General features: G+C 35.8%; 1 protein-coding gene across 1 annotated transcript in view; it reads left to right on the top strand.

The window, feature by feature from the left end:
• The first annotated feature begins 4,051 nt into the window (after positions 1-4,051).
• Positions 4,052-10,121, top strand: part of LOC113261455 (olfactory receptor 2T29-like) — a 13,449-nt gene continuing 7,379 nt past the window's right edge. Inside the window, exon 1 of the mRNA XM_044387266.2 lies at positions 4,052-4,094. The gene's annotated coding sequence lies outside the window, so the exon portion shown is untranslated. The remainder of the gene's footprint in view (positions 4,095-10,121) is intronic.

Here is a 10,121-nt window from a genome sequence, read left to right as displayed (position 1 = left end):
GAGCTACCCTATGACCCAGCCATTGCACTCCTGGGTATTTACCCCAAAGATACAGACGTAGTGAAGAGAAGGGCCATATGCACCCCGATGTTCATAGCAGCATTGTCTGCAATAGCTAAATTGTGGAAGGAGCCGAGATGCCCTTCAACAGATGACTGGATTAAGAAGATGTGGTCCATATATACAATGGAATATTACTCAGCTATCAAAAAGAATGATTTCTCAACTTTTGCTGCAACATGGACGGCAGTGGAAGAAATAATGCTAAGCGAAATAAGTCAAGCAGAGAAAGACAATTATCATATGGTTTCTCTCATCTATGGAACATAAGAAGTAGGAAGATGGGTAGGAGAAGAAAGGGATAAAGAAAGGGGTGTAATCAGAAGGGGGAATGAAGCATGAGAGACTATGGAGTCTGAGAAACAAACTGAGGGCCTTAGAGGGCAGGGGGGGTGGGGGAATGGGATAGGCTGTTGATGGGTATTAAGGAGGACACGTATTGCATGGTGCACTGGGTGTTATACGCAACTAATGAATCATGGTACTTTACATCAAAAAGCAGGGATGTTCTGTATGATGACTAACATAATATAACAAAAAATATTATTATAAAAAACCAAAAGAAAACCCAAAGCATCTAATTTATATTATACTAATAACACAGGAATTTTAACACCTCATTACATCAATGGACAGATTATATAAGAGAATGAAAAAAAGGTAGCAATGGCTGTGAATTACACATGGGACCCAATGTACTTAACAGATAATCAGAGCATTCCATCCTAAAACAGCAGAATTCATGTTATTTTCCAATGAATATGGTACATTATCCAGACTAGATCACATATTAGGACACAAACCAGACCTCAGTAAATACAAAGAGATTGAGATCATAATGTGCAACATTTTTGGACCACAACAGTATGAAATTGAAAGACAAATATAGTAAAAACAAATTTGAAAGAAAGACAAGGAGGTTAATCATGCTACTAAAAGATGAATGGATCAACCAGGAAATCAATGAAGAAATTTAAAAATTAAGTGATAATAAATGAAAATGAAAATACAGTGGGCAAAAAACACTGAGATGCAGCAAAAGTGGTCCTAAGAGGGAGGTATATAGTAATACAGACCTTCCTGAAGAAACATGAAAAATATCAAATAAACAGCCTAACCTTACACTTAAAGGATATAGTCAAAGACCAACAAATGAAGCTTAAAGCCAGCAGAAAGAAGGGAACGATAATGATTAGAGCAGAAATAAGTGACATAGAAATTTAAAAAACCAATAAAACAGATCAATACCCCAGGAGCTGGTTCTTTGGGAAATAAGTAATAAAATTGATAAACCTATATCTAGGTTTGCACTCAAAATCAGAAGAGAAATTACCCAAAGGAATAAAATCACAAATGAGAGAGGAGAAATAACAACCAACACCACAGAAACACAAATAATTATGAGAGTATTATGAAAAACTATATGTGAACAAACTGGACAAAATGTAAGAAATGAATAAACTCCTAAAATCACATAAACTACCAAAACTGAAATAGAAAGTAGAACACTTGAACAGATTGATAACCAGCAAAGAAATAAAATCAGTAATGATAATTAAAAACAGAAACAAAACCGCAAACATCTAAAAACCAGGACCAGAAGGCATTACAGGTGAATTTACCAAACATTTAAAGAAGGGATAATAGCTACTGTTCTCAAACTATTCCAGAATATAGAAAAGGAAAAAAAAAAAAAAACCTTCCAAATTCATTCTATGATGCCAGATTTATTCTAATACAAAAACTACATGAAGACTCCACTAAAATGAACACTTCAGGCCAATATCCCTGAGGAGCATGGGTGCAAAAATTCTCAATAAAATGTGAGCAAGCCAAATCCAGTAGCACATTAAAAAAAATCATTTACCACAATCAAATGGGATTTGTTCCTGGGTTGCAAGAGTGGTTCAATATTTGCAAATGAATCTGTGTGATAAACTGTATAAATAAAAGAAATAATAAGAATCTTACAATCATTTCAAGATGCAGGAAAAAAAACCTGACAATGTACCACATTCCTTCATGAAAAAAACCCTCAACAAAATAGGGAAAGAAGAAATCTACCTCAACATAATAAAGACCATATACCAAAAACACACAACTAATATCATCCTCAATGGGGAACACATGAGAAATTTTCCGCTACCATCAGGAACAAGACAAGGATGTCCTCTCTCACCAATGTTATTTAACATAGTACTGGAAGTCCCAGGCTCACCAATCAGACAACAAAAGTAAATAAAAGACATCCAAATTCACAAGGAATATAAAAGCCTTTCACTATTTGCAAGAACATTGTGCTTTATATAGAGAAAAACCAAAAAACTCCACCAAAAGGAAATGCTAGAAGTTATAAACAAATTCATCAAAGTCATAGGACACAAAATCAATATACAGAAATCTGTTGCATTTCTATCCACCAATAATGAAGCATCAAAAAGCAAAATTAAGGAATCGATCTCACTTATCATAGCACCAAAAACAATAATATGCCTGGGAATAAGCCCAGCCAAATTGTTGAAAGACCTCTACTTTTAAAACTATAAAACACTGATGCAAGAATTTGAGGATGAGTCAAGGAAATAGAGAGACATTCCATGACCATGCATTGGAAGAATAAAGATTTTGAAAATATCTATTGTAGCCAAAGTAATCTACATGTTTAGTGCAATACCTATCAAAATACCAGCAACATTTTTCACAGAGCTACAAGAAAGAATCACAGAATTTGTATGGAGACAAAAGTCTCTGAATAGCCAAATCAATCTTGAAAAAGAAAAACAAATCTGCAGACATCACAATTCTGAACTTCATCTCTATCTCAAAGCTGTGATCATCAAGACTGTATGGTACTGGCACAAAATCAGATACATGGATCAATGGAACAAAATAGAAAACCCAGAAATGGACCCACAACTATATGGTCTACTAATCCTTGACAAAGCAGGGAAGAATGTCCAATGTGAAAATGACAGTGTCTTCAACAAACAGTGTAGGGAAAACTGGACAGCAACAAACCAAAGAATGAAACTGGACCACTTTCTTATACCACACACAAAAGCCAAAAGGATAGAAAACCTGCGACATGAATGTATAAAAATCCTAGATGAGAACACAAGCAGTAACGTGCTTGAGCTCAGCCATAACAGATCCTTACTCAATATGTCTCCTGAGGTAAGGGAAACAAAAGCAAAAATAACCTCTTGAGTCTTTATCAAAAGAAAAAGCTTCTGCACAGTGAAGGAAACAAGGAACAAAACTAAAAGGCAACCTAGGGAATGGGAAGAGATATTTGCAAATGACAGATCTAATAAGGGTTAGTATCCAAAAGAAATAAATATATTCTAAAACTCAACACCCAAATAGCAAATAATCCAATTGTAAATGGATTTTACTGTAGACAGGAACAAACACTTCCCCAGGGAAGATATCCACATGTACCCCAGACATATGGAAAGATGCTAAACTTCACTCACTATCAGGGAAATGCAAATCAAAACTACACAGAGATATCATCTCACCACTGTTACAATAGCTAAAATCAACAACAGGTATTAGTGAGAATGTGGAGAGGTGGAGACTTCTTGCAATGTTGGTGGGAATGCAAACGGGTGCAGACACTCTGGAAAACAGTATGGAGGTTCTCCAAAAATTTAAAAATAGAACTACCCTATGATCCAGGTATTACACTACTAAGTATTAACCCAAAGCATATAAAAAAATGAGTTTAAAGGGATACTTGCAGCTCAATGTTTATAACAGCCTTATCAACAATACCCAGAAGGTTTTTATCTTGATGAAGTCCCACAAGTTCATTTTTTCTTTTGTTTCTCTTGCTTTTGGAGATGTGTCGTGAAAAAAGTTGCTGTGGCCGATGTTGTAGAGGTTGCTGCCTATGTTCTCCTCTAGGATTTTGATGGATTCCTGTCTCACATCGAGGTCTTTCATGCATTTGGAGTTTATCTTTGTGTATGGTTTGAGAGAGTGGTCAAGTTTCATTCTTTTGCATGTAGCCGTCCAGTTTTCCCAGCACCATTTATTGAAGAGACTGTCTTTTTTCCACTGGATGTTTTTTCCTGCTCTGTCAAAGATTAGTTGCCCAAAGAGCTGAGGGTCCATTTCTGGGTTCTCTATTCTCTTCCATTGGTCTATATGTCTGTTTTTGTGCCAGTACCATGCTGTCAAGATAAAAAGCTTCTGCACAGCCAAGGAAACAGTCAAAAAAACTAAAAGGCAGCCCACAGAATGGGAGAAGATATTTGCAAATGACACTACAGATAAAAGACTGGTATCCAAGATCTACAAAGAGCTTCTCAAACTCAATACACGAGAAACAAATAAACAAATCATAAAATGGGCAGAAGATTTGAACAGACACTTTCCCAATGAACACATACAAATGGTTAACAGACACATGAAAAAAAGTTCAACATCTTTAGCCATCAGGGAAATTCAAATCAAAACCACCTTGAGATACCACCTTACGCCAGTTAGAATGGCAAAAATTGACAAGGCAGGAAACAACAAATGTTGGAGAGGATGTGGAGAAAGGGGATCCCTCTTACATTGTTGGTGGGAATGCAAGTTGGTACAGCCACTCTGGAAAACAGTGTGGAGGTCCCTTAAAAAGTTAAAAATAGAGCTTACCCTATGACCCAGCCATTGCACTACTGGGTATTTACCCCAAAGATACAGACGTAGTGAAGAGAAGGGCCATACGCATCCCAATGTTCATAGCAGCACTGTCCACAATAGCTAAATCATGGAAGGAGCCGAGATGCCCTTCAACAGATGACTGGATTAAGAAGATGTGGTCCATATATACAATGGAATATTACTCAGCTATCAGAAAGAACGAGTTCTCAACATTTGCTGCAACATGGACGGCACTGGAGGAAATAATGCTAAGCAAAATAAGTCAAGCAGAGAAGGACAATTATCATATGGTTTCACTCATTTATGGAACATAAGAAGTAGGAAGATTGGTAGGAGAAGAATGGGAAGAAGAAGGGGGGGTAAACAGAAGGGGGAATGAACCACGAGAGACTATGGACTCTGGGAAACAAACTGAGGGCTTCAGAGGGGAGGGGGATGGGGGAATGAGATAGACTGGTGATGGGTAGTATGAGGGCATTGTGCACTGGGTGTTATATGCAAGTAATGAATCATGGAACTTAAAAAAAGTAAATAAATAAAAAATTAAAACAAAAACAACAACAACAATAGCCAAATTATGGTAAGAGCCATGTGTGCATTGACTGTTGAATGGATAAAGAAGAGTTAGTATATATAGAAATAGAATATTACTCAGCCATAAAGAAAATAATGAAACCTCGCCATTTGTAAAGACAGGATTGAGCTAGAGAGTATTATGCTAAGTGAAATAAGTCAGTGAGAGAAAGAGAAATACCATATGATCATACTATGTGAAATTTAAGAAACGAAGCAAATGAGCTGAGTGACAAAAGAAGAGATAGAGGCAAACCAAGAAGGTGACTCTTAAGTGTAGAGAACAAACTGATGGTTACCAAAAGGGGGTGAGTAGAGTAATGGATTAAATAGGTGATGGGGATTAAGGGGAGCACTTATGATGAGGTCCAGGTATAGTATGGAGTAGTTGAATTACTATTTTGAACACCTGAAACTAATATTGCACTTAATGTTAACTTACTGAAATTAAAAAAAAAAAAAACAACCTTAAAAAAACGAAGTAGAATTGAAATAAATACTTTAGAAAACTAAAAATGGCAGTTTAGGGAAGAAAAAAAAAGTCAAAGGAGTCAGATGAATCATATGCAGGCTGAACCCTGGATGACACAGAAGGCTCCAGTCGTAATTGTGGGCCTTTAAAAAAAAAAAGTCATTGTCTGGAGAAAGGATGTTATGGGCAAAGATGAAATGAGAAAACGATTGACATAGTTCCAGAACACATATATAGAAAAAGGTTTAGAAGAATTGTTTTGTATTATTGAAATATAACTGACATACAATGTTATATTAACTTCAGGTGTCCAATATATTGATTCAATTTTCTGTTTGATGGTTTGTGTTTTTATATTGTTTCTATTATTAACACATTGACATTTAAATTATAAAACATTTACCCTAAAATGCAACAATAAGCCAATGCTGATTACAGTGGAGTAACATAATAAAGAGTACAATCAGTAATCTAATGAAGAGTGATTGAGAGAGAGATGTCAAGGAAATCTCTTCAATTTTATTCTCAACTACAGTACTGATTAGTGGTGCTGTCCTTGACACACCAATTAGTCTATGAGTTGCATATGCAACTGTCTTATATTTCAGATAAGAAAAAAATAAGAGAAGTATATCAATACCTCATATAATAATTTTGGAAAATTAAATGAGGATAGATATACACTTTGTAAGGAAAATATTTTATAATGTGAAAAAACTAAGGACACATAAACTGACATCGATTTCAGATAAGATTTTATTGGTGGTGGTGAAATTTGAGATTACTGTTAATATTGGTTAAGATTTCCAGTTAATAAAGACTTGAGGAGAGAACCAGAACAGTGTAACATAGATACCTATTACCTTTTTTGTTGTTGTTAGGACTCTTTTTTTTAAATGTTTTTTTTTTTATTATATTATGTTGTTAGGACTCTTAATTGCATTCTTCTTCAAAGTCCCAGAAGGAATTAATCAACAGCAAACCTCATCAACTCCCATAATGGGCAGAGTAAAACCAGGATGATGTCATTGTCTTGTTCATCTTTATACTGTTAACCGTGGCCATACTCTATTACTCAGACGGATAAGATCTGCAGCATCATCTGATGCTGAGTTCAATCATATAGAAAGAACTGCAGGAGCAAAAAGGGTAATTATTGTTTTTGACTTGTTCTCCTTCTGATACACACTAATAATTTTTGGTGATATTTCATCAATTTTCCCTACCATCTATTTTTATGAAAAAAGCAAATGTGATATTTTTTAAATTCAAATATCATTAACATACTCCATTATATTAGTTTCAGATGTATAATTCTAATGATTCAACAATTCTATACATTTCTTAGTGCTCTTCATGATAATTGTAGTCTTAATTATCCTTTTTGATTGGATCTTTCTTGTAGTGATAATTTACTGCACCATATTAGGAAATGGCTTTTTGATTTACATTTATGTATGGACAAAAGAATATGTATGCCTCCCATATTTTGAATGATATGCTTGTTTTATTGAGGATGAAATTTTATAGAAGGAATGAAACTGATTTTACTTTGAGTGGACATTAATTCTGATAGTTAGAAAACTGAAACTAATGTCTCAGTTATCTTTATGTTTCTTAGATGAAACTGACAGTGAGTGATAATACCTAAATTGTAGACTGTGGAGGGAAGATAGTACTCTAGAGGGCTACAGCAGCAGTATAGGTTCTGGGTGAATTGTGTGATGCTAGGCAGTTATCCTGATAAATTGTTTATTTGTTTGTTTTTAAGATTTTGTTTATTTGAGAGAGAGAGCACACGTGTGTGCATGAGTGGGGGGAGGGGGGAGAGAGAGAGGGAGAAGCAGATTTCGACTCAGCAGGGAGCCCAACACTGGGCTCAAATCAGGGACTCCAAGATCATGACCTGAACTAAAGGCAGCCCTTAAACCAACTGAGTCACCCAGGTGTCCTCTCCTCATTTTTAAATAATTTTCTCTTTTGTTATTCTTATGTTAAAATGCCTACCCTGGGAATTCGAATTATTTAATTTATAAAAGTAGAAAATAAGATGATTAACTAGTTCATTGACTCCTGGGGAAGGTGAAATATAGAACGATAGAGAACAATAAAAAATTTCTGGGATGTTGTTAGCTTCAAGTAATGATTTGTTATTCTACCAGCAGTATTTATTATTTATTTATTTATTTATTTATCATATATTTATTATTTTTATACTAATTTTTTATATTATGTTAGTCTCCATACAGTATATCCTTATTTTTTGATGTAATGTTCCGTGATTCATTATTTGCGTATAACACCCAGTGCACCATGCAATAGGTGCCCTCCTTAATACCCATCACGGGCCTATCCCAGTCCCCACAACCCTCCCCTCTGAAGCCTTCAGTTTGTTTCCCAGAGTCCACAGTCTCTCATGGTTCATTCCCCCTTCTGTTTACCCCCCCCCGTCTTCTTCCCTTTCTTCTCCTACCAATCTTCCTACTTCTTTTGTTCCATAGATGAGAGAAATCATATGATAGTTGTCTTTCTCTGCTTGACTTATTTCACTTAGCATAATCTCCTCGAGTCCTGTCCATGTTGCTGCAAATGTTGGGTAATCATTCTTTCTGATGGATGAGTAATATTCCATTGTATATATGGACCACATCTTCTTAATCCAGTCATCTGTTGAAAGGCATCTCAGCTCTTTCCATGATTTAGCTATTGTGGACAGTGCTGCTATGAATATTGGGATGCGTATGGCCCTTCTCTTTACTACATCTGTATCTTTGGGGTACATACGCAGTAGTGCAATTGCTGGATCATAGGGTAGCTCAATTTTTAACTTTTTAAGGGACCTCCATACTGTTTTCCAAAGTGGCTGTACCAACTTGCACTCCAACCGACAGTGTAAGAGGGATCCCCTTTCTCCACATCCTCTCCAACATTTGTTGTTTCCTGCCTTGTCAATTTTTGCCATTCTAACTGGCATAAGGTGGTATCTCAGTGTGGTTTTGATTTGAATTTCACTGATAGCTAATGATGTTGAACATTTTTTCATTTGTCTGTTAGCCATTTGTATGTCTTCATTGGAAAAATGTCTGTTCAAATCTTCTGCCCATTTTATGATTTGTTTATTTGTGTCTCGTGTATTGAGTTTGAGAAGTTCTTTGTGATCTTGGATACCAGTCTTTTATCTGTAGTGTCATTTGCAAATATCTTCTCCCATTCCGTGGGCTGCCTCTTAGTTTTTTTGACTGTTTCTTTGGCTGTGCAGAAGCTTTTTATCTTGATGAAGTCCCACAACTTCATTTTTTCTTTTGTTTCTCCTGCCTTTGGAGATGTGTCATGAAAAAATTTGCTGTGGCTGATGTCAAAGAAGTTGCAGCCTATGTTTTCCTCTAGGATTTTGATGGATTCCTGTCTCACATCAAGGTCTTTAATCCATTTGGAGTTTATCTCTTTGTATGCTGTGAAAAAGTGGTCAAGTTTCTTTCTTTGCATGTAGCTGTCCAATTTTCCCAGCACCATTTATTAAAGAGACGGTCTTTTTTCCACTGGATGTTTTTTCCTGCTTTGTCAAAGATTAGTTGCCCAAGGAGGCAAGGGTCCATATCTGGGTTCTCTATTCTGTTCCATTGGTCTTTGTGTTTGTTTTTGTGCCAATACCATACTGTCTTTGTGATCACAGCTTTGTAGTATAGCTTGAAATCTGGCAACGTGATGCCCCCAGCGTTGTTTTTCCTTTTCAACAATTCCTTGGTGATTCAGGTACTTTTCTGGTTCCACACAAATTTAAGGGCTGTTTGTTCCAGTTCTTTGAAAAATGTCATTGGTATTTTGATCGCGATGACATTGACCACCAGTATTTAAAACAATGCAAAACAAAACAAAACATAACAAAACAAAACAAAACAAAACAAAACAACACAACACAATAAGGGGATGATTTAAAAATTTTTATTTATTTATTTTTATTTTTAGTAAACTCTACACCCAATATGGGATTCAAACTCACAACCTGAAGCTCAAGAGTTACATGCTCTACTACTGAACCATCCAGGTGTCCCTACCACCACTATTAATTCCCCAATTTAAATTTGTACTGTTCTGCTTACATTAAGCTCAAACAACTGGATAGAAAAAATAAGAATGAACAGGGTGGCCAGTTATCTTGCATGGTATAGATAACATTCTATTGTTTGTCTGGTGTGCCAGGAAGGCTGTTCAGTGTGGCTTGAATAAAGTGACTCCCATTCATGAAAGAGCAACAAAAATTTGCTTCATTTGACCACAAAAATTGACTGAGACAACAGGTATGTTTTGCTTTAATTGGGCTATTTTAAATTTTGCCCAGAGGTTAGCTTTTATCTGTTAG

Source organism: Ursus arctos, unplaced genomic scaffold (genome assembly GCF_023065955.2).
Source record: "Ursus arctos isolate Adak ecotype North America unplaced genomic scaffold, UrsArc2.0 scaffold_5, whole genome shotgun sequence".
Taxonomy (NCBI): domain Eukaryota; kingdom Metazoa; phylum Chordata; class Mammalia; order Carnivora; family Ursidae; genus Ursus; species Ursus arctos.
The sequence above is the reverse complement of the archived record's forward strand: the minus strand, read 5'-3'. Positions and strand labels throughout refer to the sequence as shown.